This window comes from Ostrea edulis, chromosome 7 (genome assembly GCF_947568905.1).
Source record: "Ostrea edulis chromosome 7, xbOstEdul1.1, whole genome shotgun sequence".
Lineage (NCBI taxonomy): Eukaryota > Metazoa > Mollusca > Bivalvia > Ostreida > Ostreidae > Ostrea > Ostrea edulis.
In genome coordinates, this window is record NC_079170.1 from 64,753,311 (window position 1) to 64,766,855 (window position 13,545).

Genomic DNA, 13,545 nt, shown 5'->3' on the forward strand with positions numbered 1-13,545 from the left:
AATAATGTACGGCTTTTAACTCTGAGAAAATTTCTACTACATGAAAACTTACCCTTGCCTGCAACGTTGTCACTAATAGTAAATCCAACACAAGAAAATATGCAATCAAGTGACAAATCGCGATCCACATGTTAATGTGACTGACGTCATGTGGTAAACTGTGACGTATGATATTTTTTTGTTTCCTTTGTGTCCAGGGGTCCGTGTTTGCCCAACTATCTATTTTGTATTGCTTATAGGAGTTATGAGATTGATCACTGTTCGTTATCTTCACCTTGTTGAAAGGCGGATCAGCAATGCACCACCCACCACCCCCCAACCCCTTTCCCCAGTGAGAAATGTATTTGAAAATGTACAGGGCAATGCTTACTTGGTAAATCATTAATTCGAATATAGTATCATTGTTTTAATCTATTTTAAAATTATTCGATCATCATACAGAGAAAGATGATTTACAACAGTGATTTACGTACAAGTAGATGCTAATTGACAACGAGAAAACAGTATGTGTATCAAACAGAAGAAACTTATTGTACACGTTGACTTTCTATTCCATAGAAGGCTGAAAACAGTGTTGCGATGTAAATTTAGAGAGAGAGAAAAATAGTTCCGGCTTCTGGTTGTCAAGGGGGTGTGTCTCCAAACCAAACCAGGTTATACAAAAATAACCTGCATTCCTCAATTGGAATTTGACCAATCAGAGACAAGGATACAATAAGAATTAAATTATTTGAAAATATACGTGTTTCAAAACATATCTTAATCATATGTTGCAAATTTACCAGTATACAATAAGTAGTGTATAGCAATACTCGTCCTTTACCGGTACACGTCAAGTCCTCAGCGTAATATTCTTTAACTGACGGCCGCCACTTAATTTATGTGGCGGTCGCCACTTAATTTAAATGGCGGCCGCCACTTATTTACAGATATATCTGGCGGACGCCATGTAGATTAACTGGCGGCCGCCAGTTATTTTATCTGGCGGCCGCCACTGAATTTATACATGGCGGCTGCCAATTGCAAAAACAATTTAATTCGTATCGCTGAGTGATTATTTTGGAAAGATTTAGAATAGTACGCAAACACGTAGCATCGTTTTTCAAAGTGTAGGGACAGTCGGAGGAGAAATTGTCTCTACAATTGTTGACAAGCAGAAAAGGAACCTAAAATGTCTCTTTTACTCAAACTTCGTACTCCTAAATTGGAGGGGGGGGGGGGCTCCGTTCATTCTTCAATTTATCAGTTCATTCATTATTACATTTTTACCATTCATTACTACCAGCAAAAGAGTGGGGTGGGGGCCAATCCGCCAATTAATCTTATTCCACATGTGAAAATAACAGAAATTGAACGTTGTCAAAAAAATGGAGGGTCAGCCCCGTGGTTCTACGTATTTAACAACACAGTCGAAAAACAATACTTTAATGCTCTTAATTGTATATATATATCACATACATATTACTAAGCATTGGGGAGGTATTGCACCCTTTCATTTTGAGAGAGAGGTAGAGAAAGAGAGAGGGAGTTGAATAACTAGCGACAGCCATATAAATCATTTAAATTGAATATTAGTTCCATACCCTGGCACTTATCGGCTTCCGTACACATCAACAATTCATACATTATAAGAATAAATGATAATAAAGATATAGGAAAGTTATAGACTTTGATCAGCTGATACATATCGCCGGGACCATTCCAGTCTTGAAATTTCAAATGTATCGGTTTAATTCTTGTTCGGTTTTCATATTTGTTTGTTGGTTTGTTTGTAGGTTGGTTTTTTTTTTGGGGGGGGGTGTTTTGTTTTGTTTGTTTGTTTGTTTGTTTGTTTCATTTTCGTGAGTTCTAATATTCAAAAATGATCGTCTGCAAAAACAAGATTGACATATTCGCTTCTACTTAGTGTTGTCAACATTCACAGCTTTCTCCTTATGTCTCTTGTATAAAATCGGATATTTCTAGACGATCATGCGGATATTGTCTTTCTAAACACCAGGAAATATTATAATAACTCAATGATGTATCTACTCATTGGATAATCACATATCAACTTTCAGATTCTTGTGTTAACGCATTGTAGAGAAAAGTCCGTAAACTTTGCCTTAAATCTCGTATAACTCAGCCCACGGCGACGAAACTAAAGCTGGATCTGTAGTGAATTGTGTGTACCAACGTTAAACTAAAGCTGGATCTGCAGTGAATTGTGTGTACCAAAGTTAAGCCGACAAACCAAATACATGTAAACCGATAAACAAACATTGATGGAAGTTCAGAAATCCATTCAACCATCGAACTAAGTCTTGCAATTGTTGTTAGAATATGTCAACCTAACAAAACTTTAAAACTCTGTATCTACGCATTAAGTATTACCACAAATCAAAGAGCTAGATTCAAAAAGTGCCATAAATGGCCTATATATTTCTTGAAAAATAAATTATCGTGTCCTTTGAATTTATGTACCTTTTTCTAATCTACATTACTTGATCATAACATGTATGGGTTATTTTGGTCAAACCGGATGATTACCAAGCATTGGTAACTGCCGAAACCATTAACGGATAGGAATTTTCCGGAATATTTTCGTGTTTTTGCAACTTTATGTCAATATTTAAAGTGGGGCGCGTTTTTCGAGGAGAAAAAATCAAGTATAAAACGAAGTATTACCATAAGAAGTCTTGTTTACAATAAGTCTTTTTCTCCGTGAAGAACGCGCCCCATGTGGAAAAAAAAATAGAATAATAAAAGCCTATTGTCGTCTTGCCATCATTCTGGCGCGGGTAGAGACAAGAGTTGAAAACATTGTTTGTAAATACTACTGGATTTAGCAAGATATCTATAAAAGACACTTAAACATATTGTAAATATCATACCCGTACAACTTTTTTCTATACGATAAAACTGTAGAACATTAAATTGGCAAGAAAAGAAATATATATTTTTTTTTTTTTTTTTTTTTTTTTTTTTTTTTTCACATATATCAGTCTTTAATTCCAAAATACATTACTATTTCGGGGTAAAGTCTCCGCAGAGACCCCCTTATAATCTTTACCTAGGGTGCCAGGGGCCCCTTGGATTAGATGTATATAGGCATACATATACATATATATAAATTTATCATATAAATTTCTACATATAGAAAACACAAACATATATGCATACATACAAACACACACACATATAATATACTGTTATATAACAAAATTTATTAACATGTTATGGCAAAAAAGGTTCTTATTTTTACGGAAAAACCAACAACACAACAATATAATTATGTACATAAAGAACCTGAAACTGCCATATGCGGGGTTAACAATTCAAAAGTTCATATCACAACCCCCATGGCAGCACTATAGGAGGACAGGACCCCTCCTCATAGTGGGAACTTTTTGCAAAATACCAGTATATAAAAGGTTTATTACAAAATTTTATTTGATATAGAAATATAGTTGTTTGTAATCAATTCAAATTGTTCAAAATAAACTCACATTGTAACATAGTTAAAAATGTGCATAGTCAGATATTTGTCAGGTTTCATATTATAAAAAGTCATACCTACAAAGGTGTATAAATTACAATTTGTCTTTAATTGCTTTCATAACTTTAGCATATTTTTTATCCTGAATTTTTGTGTACACTTCTGTATAAAAATTCAATTTACTTTTTATGTGGTTACATATTTCTTGAGGTTTTTCGTCTTTGTTATCTAATCTACAATACATTTTATACTTGTATATTTTACAGGCAATAAGAGATATTATGCTATTCAAAAAGAGTGTCTTTTCATTGTTTTCATAGTAAAATCCTATCACAATTGTTTTCCACGATATATCAAATTTTAAAATTTGTTTAACAATGTCCCATATATGAGAAACATTTTTACATTTTAAGATAAGATGTTCATTGTTTTCTTTAGCATCTCTGCAAAAGACACAAAAATCATTTTCTACTATCTTCCATTTCTTCAGCAATTCTCTGTTACACAATAGATTATTTAATAATTTATAATTAAATTCTGATATACTTCTGTCTCTTATGGATAAGATTTTTTGTTCATAAATAGATTTCCAAGCCGTTTTTGTTATTTCAAAAACCTTTCCGTAATATGTTTGGTGTAATGGAGGTATAAATTTTTCATGACAAAGAATTTCGTAAATCAACTTTGAATTGATATCACACACTTTAACATGTCCTTTACATAATAAATCGTATGATGTACTCCCATGAAAAATGTTTTCGTATCGTATATTTGAATATTCATAACTTTTGAAGGTTTTTGTTATAACTGTTTTTATAATCATATATTCACACATCCAGTTTTTTTTACATATAAGTTTGTCATCAAACCATTCCAAAGGTTTTATGCCATTTTCATTTACAATATCATTCAAAAATTTAAAACCGCTCCTCAGCCAATTATGAAAAAATATTGGCTTGTTTTTGTACATAAAATTTTTATTACACCACAACGGTTCTTTCAATAATGCATTCAGATAAAATTGTTTTTTATTTTTTTTACATTCGTTGAAAAATACAAGCATTTCCTTGTAGAATAGAGGAAAATGTTCCATTATTTGATAATCATTTGATTTCGTAATATTTGTTTTACATAGATATTCAAAATCAAAGTCTCTTTCTTTGCACAAACTATCTACAAAAAAGAATAGAGAGTTTCTCTCGCTTGAAATCCTGTTTATCCAAGATACTTTTATGGATTTTAATTTCAAAGATACATCGACAATTCCAATGCCTCCCTTTAGGACATTTCCAATCTGTGTATTTCTTTTAATTCTATCTCTTTTGTTCCATATATAGTTATATAACAAACTTTGAAATTTCTTAATTACTTCTTCATTTGGAAAGCTCAGAACTGATCCAACATATATAATCTTTGATATTGCTAGGCTATTGATGACACAAACTTTACCAAAAATGGTTAGTTTTCTTTTTTTCCATGATTCAAACAGTTTTTCTAAGTCATCTACAATTTTTGTCCAATTGTTTTTATAACATATTTCTTTGTTGTGTCCTATATAAATTCCAAGAGTTTTTATGCTATCATTGTTTACGTTAACATTTCTAATTTGTTTATAATGATATTTGTGAGGACCCGTTAATATACATTCTGTTTTTGACATATTTAAATACATACCCGAAACATTGCTGAATTTTGCTATGACTTTTAAAGAATGTTCTAGAGAGGTTTCATCTTTTAGAGGAAGAGTACAATCATCTGCATGTTGTATAATCTTAATACTGTTAGTCATTCCTGGTTTTTGAAATCCATTAATATTTGAATTCGATCTAATATTTACCGCTAATATTTCTATAACAAAAAGAAATAATATTGCAGAGATGGGACATCCTTGTCTTATACCTCTCTGCATAATGCATGTTTTGGACATCCATCCATTATTTTTTATTTTAAATATAGGTTTATTGTATAGTATGTTGACCCATTTGAGAAAGTTTTCGCCAAAGTTAAATTTTTTAAGAACTTTCGTCATGAAGTTCCATTCCACAGAGTCGAACGCTTTTTGGAAATCAAGAAATAACATTATTGATTCTATATCATTTTCTTCACAATATTCAAAAATATCAATAATTAACCTTGCATTCAGAGCTATATTTCTCCCTTTTATATAAGCTGATTGATTAACATGTATTGCTTTATCCAACACTTTTTGTAGTCTATTAGCTAAAAGAAAAGCTATTATTTTATAATCAGTATTTGTAAGACTAATAGGCCTATAATTGTTAAGACTCTGCGGGTCTCCTTTTTTAAATAAGAGAGTAATTAAAGATAGTCTTTGTGAATATGTCATTGTATACTTTTGGAAGATCTCTTGAAGAGTGCAATAATAATGTTGTTTTATGTTTTCCCAGAAAGTTTGATAGAATTCACACGGTAATCCATCAGATCCGGGTGATTTATTTTTTTTCATAATGAATACTGTTTCTGTACATTCTGATAGTGAGGGAAGGGTGTCTAATTCATTTTTTTCTTCATCAGTTAGACTATATTCTAATTGTATATTACTTAAATATTCATTCACTTTATTATCATTTTCATTATTTGATGTATACAATTTTTCATAAAAATTGCATGTAGAATCTAATATTTCATCTTCATCAAAAACTGTACCTTTTTCATTTTTTAATGATTTTATCACATTTGATATTTGTCGTCTCTTTTCTAAATTTAAAAAATAAGAGGTATTTCTTTCTCCCTCTTCAATCCATTTTGCCCTTGATCTTACCTGTGCACCTTTTGCCTTTTTGTTTATTAATTCTGTCAATTCATTTTCTAATTTTCTTTTTCTATTCATATCTATTTTTTCATATGGCAAGTCTTCTATCTTACTTATTTCTCCTTGAATAGAATTTATTTTGTTTTTGTAAGATTTAGATATATTTTTCGATAAATTTATACATTTTGTTTTTATATTCCTTTTCAAATTTTCCCATGAATCTAGTGCATTTTCTTTATCGAAATTATAGTTTTTCAGGAATGTATTCATTTCGTTCATGAAGGTTTCATTTTCAATTAAAGATGTGTTAAATTTCCAGTATCCTGGACCTCTAAGGTTTTCATTTACAATCAAAGAAAAAATTAAACACTTATGATCAGACATCCTAGTACCGTTTGAGTGTGAACCAGGAATGTTTTGAAGCCTTATATTTTCACATTGAAAACAAAAGGTATCGGATAGTAAAATATAATCTATTCTACTTGTTGGGATATTTACTCCGTTACACCATGAATATCCTTTTTTTCCGCTTTTCATAGTTTTCCACATGTCGTGTAAATCGAGCTTGTTCAGTAGTTGTTTTAAAATTATAACACTTTTATCTGATTCATTTTCTGTTGAGCAATTAAGGTCACCACATATCAATAGATTATCAAAATTTGCTGTATATTTACTAATCCATTCTTTAGCCCGTTTAAAAAAATCACATCTATAATTGATATCGTTTGGAGCATATAAATTAACTAATGTAATAATTTTTTCATCATATGCTATGTTAACCATGAGTTTCCTGCCTTCATTAGATTTATGTATATTTAGTATTTTGAAATTCAAATCTTTATTAAATAATATTGAAACTCCTCTACTGAAAATTGAATCGGAAAAGCAATGTATTGATATACCTTTCCACCTTGCATCATAATTTAGTACATTTTTTTCAATATAGTGGGTTTCTTGCATAAATATTACATCAAAACAGCTATCATTAATCCAGGTATAAAATTTTATACGTTTTTCTGCAGTATTTAAACCCCTGCAGTTCACTGAAATAATATTTAACTTGTTCATGCGTATGACTGACTAGCGGTTTTTTTTTTTTGGTTTTTTGTTTTGTTTTTTTTTTTTTTGTTTGGTAGACTTAACTCTGTTTTTTGCCCTGCTTGTTTCTTGTTGATCTAGAGGAATTGTTGGTAGCTGAATTTTCGTCCGTACGCTGCAATTTGGCTGCCATGCCGTCGAGGATACGTCCAAGCTTATTTTCACCTGGCCAATGTTGCATTAGAGTATGAGATGTTCCGGTCACGTTCAGCCCGCTACCCCAATAAGTATCCCACGTCGATTCCACCAGAATATCGGATTTTCTGATTTTTTTTTAAAGCACTTCTGAATTGTGAACAATGCTGTAGTTTAGATTTCAGTATTTCCCGCATAACGGAGTCTTTAGATGTAATCCAAGCATCAGATTCCAGGACCTGACCTCCTACACGTTTGGCATCTAAGGCGGTTTCAGCTTTACTTACGGCTTCTGCACGGTTAAGATCACCAGAACGTAAGGATTTGATGTGTTGGAAAGCATGTTCGGCTGAAGGATATGTTTGCCCAAAAACCTTTAACTCAGTAGGGAAGAAATTTGAAAGAGGGTTATCTTTTCCAGAGAAGCATACTATGTCCTCCTGGTGAGTGACATATGATCTGCATTTATCCGATCCCGGAAAGTGACTTGGTAGCTTGCATATTCTACAACTCTGCTCGAATTCGCAAGCATTTTTGTAATGGTCATCTGCCCAGCAGTTTGTGCACTGCTTCTTTCGTTCCCGTAGGGGTTGGCCTTTGTGAGATATGGTACAGCGTAAACCTGCACATGACGCAGAGCGTGGAAGGAATTTTCCATTCTCTAGAGGCGACATATACACAAAACGATTTCCATTTAATATTTCAGTCATTCTGTGGGTTTTAGGATGTCTGATTTTTTCATATTTGATATCACTTGTTAATTCTACTCCTAGACCTAAGCCTTTGAGCATCTTTTTAATACATGAATCTTCAACCGATAGAGGTATACCTTTAATTAGGACTCGAACAACTTTCTCATCAGGAGAGTCTGTACCCGCAGAGAATGGGTTCGTGTCATAAACCTGGATTGATCTGCTTCCAAGTGAGAATCCTTCAGTAACTAATTTCGATCTACTCTCCGCAGACTTTATGTAGATCCTCCACAGATCTCTATCTCTTTGTACACATATCACATCCGAGACTGTTGCGCTCGCGGCTTCTGCAATGTCAAAGTCGGTGAAATATTTACTTTTTGTTGTTTGAATGTCTCTGTTCCGCATATAAACTGGCTTAAGAGTTTGTGTCCACTCCATAATTTCGTTATCTTAGACACTATGAGACTCTGAAACGCCGTTCGAAAAACACAGGCACCGTGAGTAGATTGTGAACACCTATTCACGCTCAGCACAGGTGTAAATTCACAAAAACAGTCCAAAAACAAGATCACCTTGAGAAATTGTGTCAAGAAATATATACACTATCTATCCAAACTCCAAACTCTGAGAAAATCGCATTAATTTCTCGAATTAAAGATTGAAAATGACGGTCAAATTGACGGAGCAAAAAAAGTACGTCCGTACCTTAGCTCATCACGTGACTTCTTCGAAAAGAAATATATATAGCATTCGTGATTTTCACCCGTTAGTCAAAACATTTGACGTCACAATGCAATAGACGGATGCTCACTTAGCGCGGGCTCCCTAGTAAACATCGAAGTACTAGCTCTATCGCCATACAGACGGGAACATTTTTTAGCGATTTGAAAACATGGGATTGAAATTGTAATTTTTTAAGTCAGTTTCAATCCATTTTGGTTTGAACATATTTTATTGCATATATATAATATGCAAAGGGTTCGAATACAAGTTCTAACAACTTGCGATTTTTCTCACCTACGATTAGTTGATAACATATGCAAAGACTTAATAAATACCATAACCATACATGTACATATAGCGTAAAATATATTACTATCATGAGAATCTGCTTGGATGAGAGAGATATTTCTGTACAGCAGTAAACATTCCATTTCGAAAGAAAGTACGTTACGTCACATAATGGAGACCTATATCACCTAATATTGCTACACATGCATGGAAAAGGAAAGAGAACAAATGTAGATAACGCCCCGATTTTCATTGAAAATAAATACCAAAATAAGGTATGCTGTAAAAACAACACAAATTGATTAGTAGATGCAATTCTTGTTTATCGCAAATTATCTATGTAAAAACATTCAATAATGGTTAACTTCAATAACCTCTAGTAGATTAATTTGTGTGTGTAGTGATCGACTTACTACACATTCTTTACGAGGGTTATGATAATCAAATATATATACATTAAATTTTACAACAAGTATTCAATGATCATTTCAGAGGCACGTATTGATCGTTTTTCAAAAAAAGGGGGAGGGGGCAGCCAGAAGAAAAACATTAAAAAGTATTGACAAGCATAACATACGGCGTTAAATTCTAATTCGGGAAGGGGGGGGATGTATATGGGATATAGTATACGGGTTGTCTCCAAAATAAAGAAAAATCTCCCAAGCTCAGTTTCTTCCATCGTGGGACATTTTTACTATCTACAATATATTTCCAATCCGCAGTCGTAGACCCTGTGTTGTGTTGATGGAAATGAGGCCAAGCGGACCTAACCATGAACTTTCAAGAAAAATAACGCAACATCAAATTAACGTCCATTCCACACCATCATATTGAATCACATTTATCTTATATACATGTTCGTGTACCCTCCATTGTTATTTACGTAACAGATGAATGAAAACTTGGCAATGGCATTTATTTGGTAATGTATCTTTGCATAAAACATTGTACAAGTTATGTGAAGAGAGACATCATACGACTTTATTCAAAATCTATCAAACCGCAAGTAATACAACAACATCACATAAAAATACATAAATTGTTTATTCTTGAATGTAAAAATTATAAATATGTATGTATTAAAGTTAATGAATAGAGAAATGAATACTACAACACGTTCATTTAAAGGGGAAGCAACTCAAACATAGGCATCGCCCATAGCTATTTTGAAAGGTGTGGTCTTGCAATGCACAAATATACTATTACTATTAAAAATGAGACTGCAATATTGCACAATGTTTTTAAATATGAAACATTTTAATGCAAACAATGATAATAAAGAAATAATAATAAAATAATAATAATAATAAACCACTCATTTAAAAATCCTGTCATCTTACATCATGTTTAAGTAAAACACAATTAAGGTGTTTAAGTGTTTTAAAGAATGCAATTAAAAATATTTACACGTTATAAAACATATACAAATGTTTTTATTATATTTTTTTTTTATTGAAAACAAGCCGTAAATCTTGCATATTGATTAAATAAAACACACGTTAGGTGTTTGATTTTTTTTTTCAAATTAAAAAATATATATCCACTCATAAAAAATGAAAAGAAAGTACAATATAATGCTAGATGAAAATGTTTCCATGTGGAGATGATAGAATATGTGTTCAGGAGGGGGTGTGGGTGTGGGTGTGGGTGGGTGTGTTATCTGGATGACGCTACAAGTTAACAGACGATGAGTCAAACTGACACAGCAACATTGATGAGAGCACCACAAAGGAGATGTTTGAACTTCTAGTCTTGAAATAAATAAAACACTTCTTCACATGTACCTGCTTGCTTTATCAGGAATGCAACCTTTAGAATACACATGCACATGTACTTTGAGATGTTTCCCCAAGTTAAAATTTTATTTATCTTGAGTACCGGTAATTTCATTTCGGATTTCAATACAATGTACATACATGTCAAAATACATCTGTACAATATTATGTCAATATATATTTTTCATGATATTCACAGTTTGGAATTTTGTTCAATATTTTTATCATATATAAAGTTTCATCATAATAATAACCCTCTCTCTCTCTCTCTCTCTCTCTCTCTCTCTCTCTCTCTCTTGGTTGATAAGAGACTCCTCTACTTCTTGGAGTATCATGTTATAAAAAACGTGGATTGGGGTGTGCTGAGATATTAAAACATTTACATTAACAAAGCACCAGGTTTTTTTTTAAAAAATAAGGACCTTACTGTAATTATAAAATGCGTAAATGTTTGTTAGGATGAGAGTCTAGGGGAGAGTTGGGGGGGGGGGTGTTATGAGGTGTGTGCGTGTAGTAATTGTTTTCTGTACAATGTATATTGTATGTGTTTTTGCTTGGCCCACATGAATCTAATATAAAAATAACGTACCCATTTAAACATTATGGAAATTGTTTATCAAAATTAATTTCTTATTTGTATTTATAGCAATATGGATATCCCCCCCCCCCCCCCCCAACTCTCACACTCTCAACTGTCTCGCGGGGGGTTGGGGGGTTGGAGGGGGTGTTACATGTGAGTAAATGCCGCACTTGAATATAACTCTTTCACAGTTATCCATGATTCAGATCGCCATTGCTATGATTTAAGATCAGTGGCAATGTCTCTGGTGATCTGAGAATTGAAACTGACAAAATCGTCCTCCGAGTGGTGCATATATGGCGACTCTTACAAAGTGAAAAATAGACACGTTGTTGTCCGATGTTTTCAAAGCATCGTTTTATACAGGTTTGATAAAATACAGAATAAAGAACTTGCAATAAATTGCAATTGCTCATATACCGAAGAATTACTAATCATATAATGCAATGTTCTGAACTTACCTGTCTCGATCTAAAAAATAACATTCCACTAGATGCGGTATCGGCTTTACTCGTACCAAAACTCCTTCATATTCCGATTTGAAATTATCCAAGATCAGTAGTCTTGGTAACTGTAATCAACTAGTTCAACGTAAATGTATATCAAATATTTTCAAAATATTTTGTTTTCATAGAAATAACCAACCCAATATAGCCATGAAAACTTCGAAGCGTTGACAACGTTATGTAATGACGTTTTGTTCAATTGCGACGTTTAACGACAAAATCGTTGTAATACACTCTATTTTGAAGACCGGTTACAAAGAAAACTTTAGCGTTATCAGAAAAATGAAAGATAGCTAGAGAAAGTTTGAAGTCTCTAGATGTATTTTACAGTAATATTTATTTGTTTTAAGCATGGGCCATTTTTGGCACTTTTTGAGCCAGGCTCTTTAGATTCCATAATTAAAGCATAGGGGGCAAATTCAGTAAAACTAAATTTAGCACGAAATCCCGCAAATCTCGTAAAAACTACTCAACTATGACGAACCTGAAGCTTGATCTGTAAACATACAAAATTTTAGCATCCTAAATCAATGATTGCGGAATACTACATGAAATAGACCAACTGACAGACAAACGGACGGGCGGAAAGACGAAGAGAAATCCTTTAGTAGCCTTCGATTTCATCGGTAGGGAACTATTTCGCTATAGTAGGTCCAACTGATCAGGCGTGTTATATTCAGTTCTATGTAATTCAAACAAAAGTCTGGAATTGCAGTGGTCGGTGTTTTCGGATCGGCTTGAGCCAGCATCTGTACATGGTAGACATTTGTAGAATAATTCCCATGTCTCAGATTAAAGATACAATCCTATGCTCTCACTGGGTATGAGAGTACCAAATCATCGAATTGATTGATATTTTACATCCCGTCGAGAATGTTCCACTCATACTGAGACGTCACCAGTTGTAGGTGAAGTACCACAAATTTAGACCTATGCTTAGCGCTCAGGGCTGTATCAGTGAGGGTTCTTTAACGTGTCAATGCCTGCCGCGACAAGGGACCTCCGTTTTTAGGGTCATATCCGAAAGACCCGTGATTCTCACTTCTAATACCGAGAGTTTGGCGAAGGAGCAAGCATTACCTATTTTAAAGGCTTATGCCTGGTTCCCACTGTCGTGCGATTCGTTACGAACGCCACGATTGCCATTCGTAATTAATCGCGGAATTTCCCTGGAATTTCAGCTTTGCATACGAGGTGATGCGAATTGATAGGTTCTTGTAGGAATTGTTGCGCATTGATACTGTCACTATTGATAAATTTCTAGAGACACGATTTGAACACCGTTCAGATACGATTAAATACGTTCTGATAAGATTGTCCCGATCAAGTTCACGATTGGACCTTGGTCTCATACGATCATTGCGATTGAGTTCCCGATCTGGGACGATCATGTACGTGCAGATACGATACGTTAATCACGAATCAATGCGCCATGTTGCTATAGGATATATATGATTGTGATCGCGATGTCTTTCACGATCAGGATCGAAGATG